The following is a 13,526-nucleotide window of genomic DNA, read 5'->3' as shown; positions in this document are numbered from 1 at the left end:
TAACTTGTAAATATGCTTGGTCTCTACTATATTGCTCAGTGTGTTTATCTTCTTAGTCACTATTGAACACTCGACAATCACTATCCTTCTCAATATAAGCTTTGTATGTTCGACCTTTACTAGATAACTTGGTCATAGTGATGATTTTGTAATCTTTACTAATAAATGACTAAGTATTTGTGTAGAAGTTGATGAAAGCCAACTTCACAACTTTCCAAGATCACCTACATGCAAATACCCTGCTAAAGAGAAACCAAAGAAGGAAAGGAAAGGCTTGGAGAAACTCAAAAAAGTGAGAGAAATTGTACTGCAACAATGACAAATGAAATTGTTGTACAATATGAGATGAAATTACAATAGGAGAGCCTATTTATAAAGGCCTCTAGGAAGCTTCTAGAAAAAGCTAGAAAGTGCAGGGAGATAATGTTGACAACTAAGTATATGTCCACAAAAGGTGGATTATCCTCCATGTAGGTGAGAAGATAAGTATGACTAGGTAGGAACAAACTCTCATGTTGTCAACAACTCCAACTAAATGCATTTATCCTAAGTAAACTTAAGTAAAGCGTAAATAATAATTATTTACTCTAAAAATTTGGACACTAATTAGAGACATAGGCTTAGAGATCAAAAAACTTCACCTTTGACATTGGTGGAAAAAGCACTTTGTCATAAAATAATTTTATTCAAAAATGTACACTCCTCCCAAGACAATAATGTGATCATATAAAATCTTATATCTTATCTTTGATCTACACATTGATTCTCCTTGTTTTATTCTTTCATATCCCCTTTTATTTCATATATCCCCCTTTTATCATCTTCATTCCCCTTTTTTTTCTAACTGATAGAACTTTGGGCTTCAGGGGCTAGCTGATACATATCAAAAAATTGTTGATGACTTGCCACAATATTGGCATAGCCTTTATTCCATCTGTCTTATATTTGTTACAAAATTTGAAATTGAATATCTAGCTCGATAGCTAGACCAATGAATCCTTCAATATGCAAAAAAAGAAAAAAAGAAAAAAAAAAACCTTTTCTTCAATATCTCCTTAGCAATATGTAGATTGCCTTCTAAATAATTTCTATATGTGGCACTAACTAAAGTTTAATCAGTGTCAACTTGTATCTGATCTTTGTATCTTGGGCCATGAGCTCGGCTAACATCTTTTGACTGAATGTTAGCTCAATATAAGAGGATGATCTTAAACTTGCATTTTTCCCAATGTTACATGACATTTTCTCTTATGTTTGCATGCAATAGCTCTAATGAGCACATTGTGTCTACTAGAAAGAAATCTATATCACACAATTTCAAATATAAAGAATTGGTGGTCTTCAAAGTTGTTTATATCTTAATGATTACTATAGAAAACACACCATCTTGGTATACTTACCCTGATATTTTGGTGTAAATCCTCTAACAAGGTCACATTAACAATGTGTTTTTAAACCCTTAACAAGGTTGGCCTTGAGTAGAGATGACTTCATAAGAGTGAAAATTTTGGGCTGTCGGTCCCAGGTGGCTTTCTCTTTTTAGGATTTCCACATTAAAAATATTGGTGTCAAATGTGTGGATGTTGTTATGTTACAAGTTAATTTACATGTTATTTTCATTTTACTACAAGTTGGTAAGAACTAAATTAATGGTCAGTAATAACTAATTTTTATTTCTTTCAATCAATTATAACAGAATGGTGAACAAACAATTTAGAGGTAGTGAATGAGTATGTTAATTGAGAAGTTTAATTAGTATACCAAGTAATTGATTTTGATATTTTTGAAGTTTATTTGGCACTAGAATTGTTTGAAGGGACTGTAGGATAACTAAACATAACTAAGTCACCCCACCCACCCACCTTTCTTAGTTATCTAACAAACAACAATACCTTCTTATCTCTAATTCCTAAGAAATTGAAATATGAGGATATGAGGGATTTAATGCATATAGCCTTATACAAAATTATTTATAAAATTTAATTTGAAGTATTGGCAAAAAGGTTAAAGAAAGTGATACCACAACTTATATCAAAGGATCAAACTAGCTTTTTACCTTCTAGATCAATCTTTGAAGGGATAATTGTCATCCAAGAACTTATTCACTTAGCTCAATCAAATAAATATTCATGTATGCTAATGAAACTAGACATTGAGAAAGCTTACTCAATTAGAGATTTCTTTGTGAAACCTTTGAACCATTTGGCTTCTCATGTCAATGGATTAATTTAATATAAAAATGTAACTCAACACCTAAAATCTCCTTACTTATCAATGGGACCCCTCAAGGTTTCCTCAATATATCAGGAGGTATTAGGAAAGGGGACCAAATCTCATTTTTTCTTTTTATAATCATGGTGGAAGTCTTTGGTAAAGATATTAAAACACCATAACTAAAATGAAAGATTAAAGGAATTGTAATCACTAAGAAAAATCCTAGTATTACTCATCAACAATTCATAGAGATTCAATTCTCCTAGGGGAAAGCACTTTTGAAGAGGCTCAAAACTTCAAAAAAGTAAATAAAACCTACATGGAAGCTTTAGGACAAAAAGGAAACACGGCCAAATCAAGACATTTCTTTCTTAATATGCCCCATAAATTAGAAAATAAAATTTTTAATATAATAAGATATAGAAAAGGATCCTTTCCTTGCAAATACCTTAGTATCTGATTAAAAATTGATGCTCGCAATAGATTCTTAGAAACCAATCATGAACAAAATAGACCAAAAAAAAAATAGAGAGTTCGAAGGGAAAATGATTAACCAAAGCTAGTAAATCAACTATGATAAAGGAATTATTAACTACTATACCAACATTTCAATTATCCTTTACTCCCACTTCCTAAAGGACTTAAAAGTTAGTCAAAAAAATATGAAACTTTTTCTGGAAAGGTACAATAGAAAAACCAAAAAAATAAATAAAAAATGAAGTGAGCCTTAATTAAATGGGACCTAGTTTGAAAGCCCAAAATTTTTAGAGGATTAGGAAATAAAAACTTGAGTTCGAAAAATGAGGCTTTAGGAGATAAATTAATATGGAGGATATACCAAGAAATTGAAAGTGAAAGGGATAAAGTCTTATTTCATAAATATTTTAATTTATCACTAATATCTTATCCCTCCTTTGAACATGGAATCCTCTAAATGGATCTAGAATTTAGAACTTCATGATGAATTGGTGTCGTCTTATAATAGATAATCTTACTTGGAACATTGGATTAGGCAAGGAGGTAGTATTTTGGGAAAATTCTTGGGATGGACTCCCTCCCTTGGATAGATTTAACCTACTACCTGCCATTAAAATATCCTTAAAACTGTAAGAGTTGATGAAATCTAACTCCACATCTCACCAAGATCACCTACATGCAAATAACTTGTCAAAGGGAAACCAAGAAGGAAGAGGTGGAGCTTGAAAAAACCTTAAACAGACTTGAGATAGAACATATTGCAAAACAATGAAAATATATTTACAATGAAAATGTGATAAGACATACAAGGAGAGAGCTTGAATATAAAGGTCTCGTGGAAGCTTGTAGAACAAGCTAGAAAGTGGTAGAAGATAAGGTTGACAACTAAACACACTTTCACAAAAAGGTGGAACATGCTAGAAGGGAACAAACTCTCATGTTGTCAACAACTCATCACTACAACTATCAAATAAATGCATTAACCTAAGTAAACTTAAGTAAATAGAATAAATAATTAATAGCTAATAATTTACTCTAACACCACCACCCCCCCCCCCCCACCCTTAAGTACAACTTAGGGGAATGCCTTAAGCTCACAAAACTAAGATGAAAATGTAGAATGGGTCCCGACAATAAGGCCATGTTAGGTACCCATGTACAATGCAAAGAGATGCAACCTCTAAAAGTGGGGAAAGAGAGAAAACCACGTGGGAAAAACCCTTCCCCAAAAAGAGGTAAACCTAGTGAAGGACCAAAGAAGCCTCCACCTAGAGGAATTTTCTCATAAAATAGGAACAAGAGAAGATCATGAAAATCTGCCATCAGAAAGACACTGTTAATTTGAAGAACCTCCATGGAAGAGAAAGGCATGAACCGAGTGTGTCTATATGGTAGATGATCCATCTCACCGAAATACATATGTAGCCAACCACTGCAATTACCTCGTATATAGGATCAACCATTGAATACATAGCTCACACTATCGAACCATCAAACCAAGGATGCATTAGAACAACAAAATAACCCCCTCTTAATGCAAACAGGGTGAGATGACAAGCAACTGAGAAGGTGGGCCAAAATCTTTTGCAAACAAAACCAAGAACAACAAGAGAGGGAATAGGTACAAACACCTATAAAGACACGGTCACACTGACACTGCATGGGGCTAATGTTGTGGAAGGGACACTCACTTGACAAAGGAAGAGGGCACAAAAAATGGTAACAACTATCCCCCCATGGTGCTTTATAAAAAATAGTGTAAGTACACATGTCTCAAAATAATGTTCATGAACCAAAAATGCAAAAGTGGCACTTTATCTTAGTGTGTATACATGAAAGTGCTTACAAATGATGTCTACAATGATCAGGAAAGGGAAAAAGTTGACACAAAAGATAGTATAGCTCAAAACAAAAGATTCCATGCCTTGAAAACAATCCTCAAAAGTAAACACCCAAGATATCCACCATAGAGAAAAAATGCCAAAAATATGATAGAAAGAGAATGGGCCAAAATCTAAGGAAAAAGACCACATTTCTGAAAAGATGACAAAACTAGCTTTCCAAAAATATAACGTTTTCAAAAATTGGACATGGGACACAAAAGAAAAGCTTGCCAAAGTCAAAAATAGAACTTTGGACTTCAGCTACAAAAACAAGCAAAAAAGTTGCATCAAAACTTAAAAATACCTACACCAATGTCTCCATCTCAGAATTAGCTTTCTGGTACTTCTTTCGGATTGGAAAAATACCTTCATATGCTCAAGATATGGTCAAAAAATTGCAAGTAGGTCAAAAAGGACCCTAGAGAGATGCAAGAGGGTTGATGATGTAGTGCTAACATCATGTTGACATCAGCATTTCACTAGAAAAAAATTGATGGCCTAGGGGTCCTCACAGCAAAAAAATGCCACGTAGCAACCAGGTGGCAAAAGTTGATGTCGTAGGTGACATGGCAGGGTCCACATGGAAAAGTGCCATGTGGTACCCATGCCACATGTCACCTGCACACTATGCCAAATGGAAAAAAGACTATGTGCCCGACTAACTGTAACTCGAGGTAAGCACAGAGTTGTCAGGTGTTCTACGAGCATAGAAACTGGGCAGAGCGGTGACTGAGCCACAAAAATTGTTGTAGAACTAGCGGAGGTAGCTGGACCAAGGTGAAGTGGAGATAGGAGCTAAGCACTAGTGGAGAGAGCTAGGGGTGCCACCAATAAAATGGTGCATGGGTCGAGGCCAGGAACAAAGCCGCTGCGGTGGTGAGAACAGGGGGCATCGCCAGAGGAGTGGTGCATAGGCAGCCCTATAATGACCGCTAGGCGGTGCCATGGGGGTGCACCTAAAAAATATATTTTTAAATTTTTTTAATGCCAAATCCGTCTGTATGACCGTACAGTAGGGCCTGCAAGTAAAAAAAATTTGCCTCCCAAAACTCTGTCTCCAAAATTGGCAATTTTTATATGAATCCTAACTATAAACAACCTTTCAGATCCAATGGAAACATCTATTTGGGCCTAAAGTGCTCTAAAAGATCACTCTTTCCTGAGATTGAAGAAAAGCTCACAAACAAACTAGGGTTTATGTCTTTGAATTGTGGCTTCAAAAAAACTTTCAATGAAGCAGTAGCAGAGAAGCTCTAATACCATGTAGGAGTTGATGAAATCCAACTCCACATCTCACCAAGATCACCTACATGCAAATAACTTATCGAAGGGAAACCAAGAAGGAAGAGGTGGAGCTTGGAAAAACCCTAAACGAACTTGAGAGAGAACATGTTGCAAAATAATGAAAATGTATTTACAATGAAAATGTGATGAGAGATACAATGAGAGAGCCTGAATATAAAGGCCTCATGGAAGCTTGTAGAACAAACTAAAATGTGGTAGAAGATAAGGTTGACAACTAAGCACACTTTCACAAAAAGGTGGAACATGCTAGAAGGGAACAAACTCCCATGTTGTCAACAACTCATCACTACAACTATTAAATAAATGCGTTAACCTAAGTAAGCTTAAGTAAATAGAATAAATAATTAATAATTAATAATTTACTCTAACAAAAATTCTTGGGAGACTTAAGTAAAATATTATAAATTTAAAATGGATGACCATTGGTACAAAGGTTGGCTATAGAAATCCATGGAAGATAATCCCCTTTCAAATCAAGAAAAGTGTAATTTTGATCAATTTATAAAAAAATCATTTTTTAGTCATAAGGAAAGGAAAGATAGGATAACTTGGGGAGCCTCAAAAGATGGCCAATATAATGTCAAAAAGAATATGTGACGATCATAAACTCTCACCGATGGGATAAGATCAACATCCCCCTTAACTTGTTTTGGGATCTGATTTGTCTCCCAAAAGTTGGTATCTTTCTTTGGTTATCCCTTTAGAAGAGAATCTCAATTCTAGATCAATTTACCAAAATGGGTTTTGAGGGACCATCTAGATGCCCCCTGTAAAAATGAATCTAAATCTGTTGATCACTTATTATTTGAATGTACTTTTTCTCAACAATGTTGGCATTGGTTATGCTAGAAATAGTTGTGATGTAGAACCTAATCAAACTTGGAGGTTTATTCAATGTAGTTTCCCCCCAGATAATTTATATGGGGGTTTGGGAATAGTGCCACCAAGACAGGGTCAATGTGCAGTACCCCAAGTGCACTCCTTGTCATGGTATAGGGTGGGGTAGAGGGGAAATACCCCTATAGGGGTTCTCAAGGGCAGGGCCCCGAAGCTAAAAATGACCTTATATTTTAAAAGGCATCAACTATTATTTTTTTCTATTCGACGACTTATTATAGCCCTAATTTTGTAAGTAGAAAAAGCTTGTATAAAATGGCTTAGGGTTAGGGATTCCATTATGTATGGTGACATTGTAGCTTCTTATAGTGGTATTGAGCTATAAGGGATTGTGGATCATAATCACTAGATAATAATAATATTGGACTTACTATTGGTGGATGTAGCCCAAGGATTGGGTGAACAATGTTAAATTCTAGTGTCTTGTGTTCTCATTTGTGCACTTTATTATTTTCTAATATTAGTTATATTTGCATGTAACTATCATTCATGTCCATGGTTAATCCTAATAGAAACTAGATTGGCAAATAACACTACTTGATAACCTTTTGGATTTCCTCAAAGGTTGGCCTAAACATAGGAGCTCTAAGGTTTACAAAAATCTTTGGAAAATTACCCCATGTATTATATTATGGGAATTACGAAAATAAAGGAATAGAAGAATTTTCAAAAATAAAACATTAAAAGTCAACCCATTTCTAAATAAATTAGAATCATGTATTCTAAAAGTAGCAAACAATAACCTTAGAAACCCATACAACAAAGGATCCTTCCCAAAATGGGATGTTGAAATGCACAAAAACTAGTATAGTTTATTTAATTAATCCTTAGATGACTTAATCAAAATCAAAGAAATTTTCTAGAGTAGTATACATGTGGGCATCACATCAAGGGAGTTGGGCAAAGCTAAACTTTGATGGGCCTTCTAGAGGTAACCCGAACCAAGAAAAACTAGGGCATATAATTTGTACTGATAGGAAATGAAATACTCCAAATCTGGAACTAAACTCCAAACTTGAGTATGCATTAACATTATTAGATGAATTCAAAGAAACTTTCATTAATGACATCTATTGTGAAGCCAATAAAGAAGTAGATTACCTATCCAAAAAAGGCACACATGGGGAAATCATCTTAGAAAATTTTATTTAATATTATTACCTTCTAAATTATATAGCACTTTAAAACCATTCAACTCTTTAGGACCTAGAATCCCTTAGTTCTACTAATCCTCTTAGAAGGCTTTAGTTTTAGTCTACACTTATTATCTTGTGATTCTCACTTTTTTCATGTTATCCTTTTTCATAAAATTTTTTTCCCCCCTTATTTGGTTAGTCCCTTGGATATAGCTTGGTTTCCCTTAATTTCTTTTTTCTTTTCAAATTTCTTTCTTCCTCATTTTCCCTAGCTTTTGTTTATTTATATTTTTCTTTATCGTTTTCTATTTCTTGTGTTTTTATTTCTCCCTATTTAGTTTTGTTTATTTCACCCTCTTATTTTCATGATGTGTTGGACCTTCCCCCAATAGTTCTTTGGTATTCCCTCTCTCTTCTCTAAACTTGTGGCCATTTGTTTCATCATTATCCTTTTCCAAAGCACTCTCATTTTTGTCTTTCATCTTTGCCATCTCTTTCTAGAATTTTCTAGATCCCTCTTCCCCTCCTTTATCTTGTTGTGCACAAAAAAAAATGTTGTATTGTCCTATGTGTTCATGTTGCTTACCTAGTCACATTTTCCTATGTCTTGTACCCCTATTTATGCCCTTATGGAATTAGATGTGATTATTTATGATGAGATGGAAGATATAATTATGGATTTTAGAGGTTCTATCAAACACAAGAGATGGAGTAAGATTCTTAGGAATGTTGGCGACCTCACCAGATTAACCATCAAGAGAGATTTGGGTGAAAACCACTTCAACAATGAGTTTACCTAGAGGATGAAAAGGAATGTCATTAACACTCTTATAACTTTTCTTATTAGGACTAAGGTTTTACATTTTGATATAGTTCATATCTATATCAATGTTTTTTTATGGAGCTTGGATGAAAGGGCTTTATCGGTCATTCTTCAACATTAATTAGAATGTAGAGATTCCTTAACCAGAAGAATATAGTAAAGCCCCTATTAGTAGTTTGGTTTATGAGAAGAGTTGTTGGAGACCCACAATGATGATCAGAGATCCAGTTCACTTTGATAAAATTTGGCTAGAAACATAATGAAATATTAAATTCCTGTTATGTTATGGTATCATCATTAAACCTGGTTGTGAATGGTTAGAATCCTACTTCAATTCCTCTAGCTATCAAATTTCATTGCATTTGAATTTCAATGATCTTTATTACCTTATCGTCATATTCCCTAACTTGAAGAAATTTGGAAAAAGGAAGGTAGTCATGTTAGAGTTGCATTGCCATTGCACCAAAAGACCAATATGTAAATGTTAGATACAACCACTCAACTTATATTATAGAGGAGGTAGTTAAGCCCTTTTCATGAATCTTGAAATGAGCATTGAAGAAATTTTGAACAATCTCCCCCTCATCATTACTTGAGGGTCTGAGGATTCAAACCTATGACCAATATTTGATATCACTTGTTATATTAGGGTTGCCATTATACCAAAAGATCGATCTATGAATTTCTGATACAACCACTCAACTAATAGTACACAAGAGTTGATTAAGCCCTTGTCACGAATCCGAAGGGGAGCATTGAAAACAAATCCAACAAGTCATTCTCCAATATTTTGATTAGGAATAGACAAGAGATATATACCTTAAAGATGAATTCAAAGGTGATATGATAATAGCACATCTACTGCCAAGAGGTCTGAATTACAAATATTTATGCTTCCCATGATCTTTATACTGCGTATTTTGTAGTATTTCTTTCTCTAGGCATTCCATCTCTATATTTTATATTGCTAGTAGGTAGTGCTAAGTTCTAATTTTGGTCTATATAAGGCACAAATATCTTATCAAAAATTTTAAAATGTATAGTATGCAGTGGGATTCATTTAGTTTCATGCTCTAAATTCTCTAAGATTAGTCCAAGTGTAAGTTTTCAAATAACTTATTATATAGTTATGGTTGACATCCTTCTGTTACATAAAACAAAGATAATGTCATTGTATATGAATATAAATTAGTAGTAAAATTTTGGTTTGAATTATATTCTATTATTATTTTGGTCTCGATTATTTGAAAATCAATGAATTGTAATGTAAATCCAAATGTAGAAATTAAAAGGATATATTGGTTATTTAATATAGATAGAGTTAGATTGACAGATAGGGCAATTGGAAACATAGGTAGAAGTATAGATTGTTTAAAGATATTTCAAAATATTGCATGCATATAGCTTTAATTAAATTTTAAATATACTCATTATATTCAAAATTCTTGTTTAAATAGGGGACATCAATTGTCCTTTTAAATGGAATATCACTAACACATAAAATTCTCTATTTTCCTCAGCTATTTATACCATATTTTAATTAGGTTGTTTCATATTGTAGTTTTGCATATAAAAATAGCTTGGTAAGGAAACTTTAGGCCTTTCTTTAGCTTGCCTTGTTGGATCCGATTTGGCCTCTTTCAAATCCACCCTCTTGGTCTATTTCAAACTACCCTCTAATAAATACATATCCTTGTAAGTGTAGGGAAAAGCTAAGAATGGTCAATATTAGTAGGATAAACACTTTGCATCCAAAAATGATCACTTAATTCTCTATTTATGTTCATACTAATGCAATGACTACATTATTAACAATAAGAGGAAATCCATGTTATTACATTTATAATATTAGGATCAAGGATATTTACAAAACTCTCAATCTATCTTAAATTGGAATTTCCAATTAGCTAGAAAGGGTCAAAATTAAACTATTTGCCGATTCATTAAGAGTGATCAAAGAAATAAGAAGTGATTATATAGACAAATAAAATAACCACATTTCTATTAGTTAAGAAAATCAAATCAAATGTGTCCAAAAAATATATAAATCTAGGGCATAGAATTTTTTTTAAGTTCACATTATCATCTAAAGATTCAATTGACTTGGATAAGTAGGAGTTTAATTACCCTATTAATAATTTTGAAGGTTCACAGTCAGCTGATGGAATCACATAAACAAATTCATAGTTCGTGCCAAGTGTTTATCCAAAGAAACAATAAAATAGGATTATCATACAATAACAACAAATTCATTTATAAACATAAGTTACAAACCACAAGAACACTTTAAAGATAACACTTTTGATAACAAAAAAATTATAAGTAAAAAGTAAAAAGGTATGTGGATACAAATTTGAAGATACACATATTTCGCTTTATGAGAGTAATTTTTTATCAATAACTACACATACTTTTCAGCCACCCTTAAACATCACACACAAAGGATAAAATTATGCTTGAAAAAATAAGTCAACTCAGACTATTCAACACTTCTAGCCTAGGAATAAAGTCTTAGTGTGTGATGTTTAAGTCATTCGATACTTTCCATCCTCAAAACATTTCATTGTAATATTGTTTTAAAAGAGCCTCATGAAGATGTCAAGGATAACCAAGATTACTTAAAGTTAGAATAGAATATATTCACATCTCAATGTAAATGATCAAATTATTAGGTTATCAATTTTGCCAGAAGGATAAGTTAAATAGTTACTCTAAACTAAAGTTAACAATTTTCGAAACAAATATTAATACCGCCCTTACAATATATTCTTGAACATACTCATCATTATTTTCCAATAATCATCTATAAGATTAACCTCTATAAATCTAAATTTATAAATTTAATCTATAGTGTCATATCACAACTATATAGGTTCTCACAATTTAGTGTTGATTGAATACAATAGAAAGGTTTAGATTAGTGATTAGCTTACTCATTTGTAATATTTATGAAATGTTATATTTTAAACAAATTAATTTTAGGATTAGATTATACTCATTTTATCATTATGTCAATTTGTATGGCATACGATGATATAAAGTTAATATCCAATTTTTTATTGTTTAATCCTAACAACAATCTTGGTCAAGAAGTAATTGTCTGTAGACTATATAAAATAAAATTCAAACAAGGAGGCAAAGAAACAAGAAGATCATTTAGTAAAAGGAAACTATGGGAAGTGTCAAAAGAAGAAAAGATCAAAATTTAGAATATTTTATAAATTGAGGAATAATCCTCACAATATCACTATTTGTAAATAAGGGTAATGTGCATATATATTATTATCTGCATCTATAGTGAATGCAAGTCTTTGAGCGAAATTGAATGTTTTCTTGACCCTCTTCTTTCCTACCAATGCCAATTTGAATGAAGGAACCGTGTAAAACTTTATTAATGATCAATAAAAAGTATTGGCTTTGTCCTTTTACTAGTTAAACAATAATAATAATAATCAACTGAAAATGAATTTGTTCATTCACATACTTTTGTTAGAAAAATATTGTAGGTAGTTGGATAAAAACTATATACTTTTTCAAAATTTGATTTTCAAACAAACTCAATATTTGTTTTAAATCTAGGCAAGAGCTTACAACACAAGGTAAATTGTGAGCCTCTTATTTGAGAGGTTTTGGGTTTGAACCTACTTGAGACTAATAAATGATAGTACTAATTAATCACAAATATCTAAAAATAAAACTTTATAACTCTTATTATCTAAGTTTAAATTGTATAACATAAGAATAAATTTAAGAATTGTCAAGCCCAAATATACATTTTCTAAACTACGAAATCCACACGATTTTTAAGATGAAAATACATCTTCAAAAATTATTTTAAATATATTTTATCTACATCTAAAACAACCAAAATACTACTTGAATGCTTAATTTCAACATCATAAGTTTTGGAAATCTTTTTGAATAAATTTCATTTAAGCTTTGATCAAAATGCACTACAATAGTTCAATTTTAGAAACAAGTCAAATTGCAGATTGGTGTTGATTTTCTCTAGTAACACTAATGATAATAGCTAGATATTTCATATCCTTGAAAATTATCCCAATTAATCAGGTAAAACCAAGTCACCAAAGGTAGCTCCAATACTTGTGGGATCTCCATTGATGATTCCAAGTCCAATATTTAATAGATATATACCACCTTGCAAAGAAAGTCTCTGACATATATGATTATGGTCAACTTTGACTATAATATAGAAAAATCAGTGATATTTAGATCAAGAAAATAAACAAATAGATTTTAAAATTTTAGCTATGCACCAAGATATATTTTGAAGGAAATATAATTATAATATTCTTATTAAATCCTCTTAATCTAAATAATAGAATTTATAGTATTATCTTATCTCAAAAATATATTAAATTTCTATATATATTACATTTTATTCTTTAAAAATTATAAAAAGTTATTAAAAATATGAAATTTATCCCTTAGTAATTTGCGGTTATATGTTTCAAATTTGATTGTTTAAATTTTTTTAATAGTTAAATTACATATCAAATGTTGTGATCTATGATCAAAAGAGAATAATATATTATTATATTTATTTTTAATTATTTATAAACTTGATTACAATTTTTTTATTATGAACATTTATAATCAAATAACATGGTCGTTAAGAAATTAAGAAAGTTAAACAAATGAGAAAGAAAATCCTTTTAGAAATTTTAAGAAAAATAAAAAGAAATTACTTTATTACCAACTTTACATGATCTATCATCACCAAAAGATTAAAGACCATAAAAATAAAAATTAGAAACGAAACACGGTGAT

Source organism: Cupressus sempervirens, chromosome 10 (genome assembly GCF_028749045.1).
Source record: "Cupressus sempervirens isolate cs-2001-9-10 chromosome 10, ASM2874904v1, whole genome shotgun sequence".
In the NCBI taxonomy this organism is placed as follows: Eukaryota; Viridiplantae; Streptophyta; class Pinopsida; order Cupressales; family Cupressaceae; genus Cupressus; species Cupressus sempervirens.
This window is presented reverse-complemented; position numbering follows the sequence as displayed.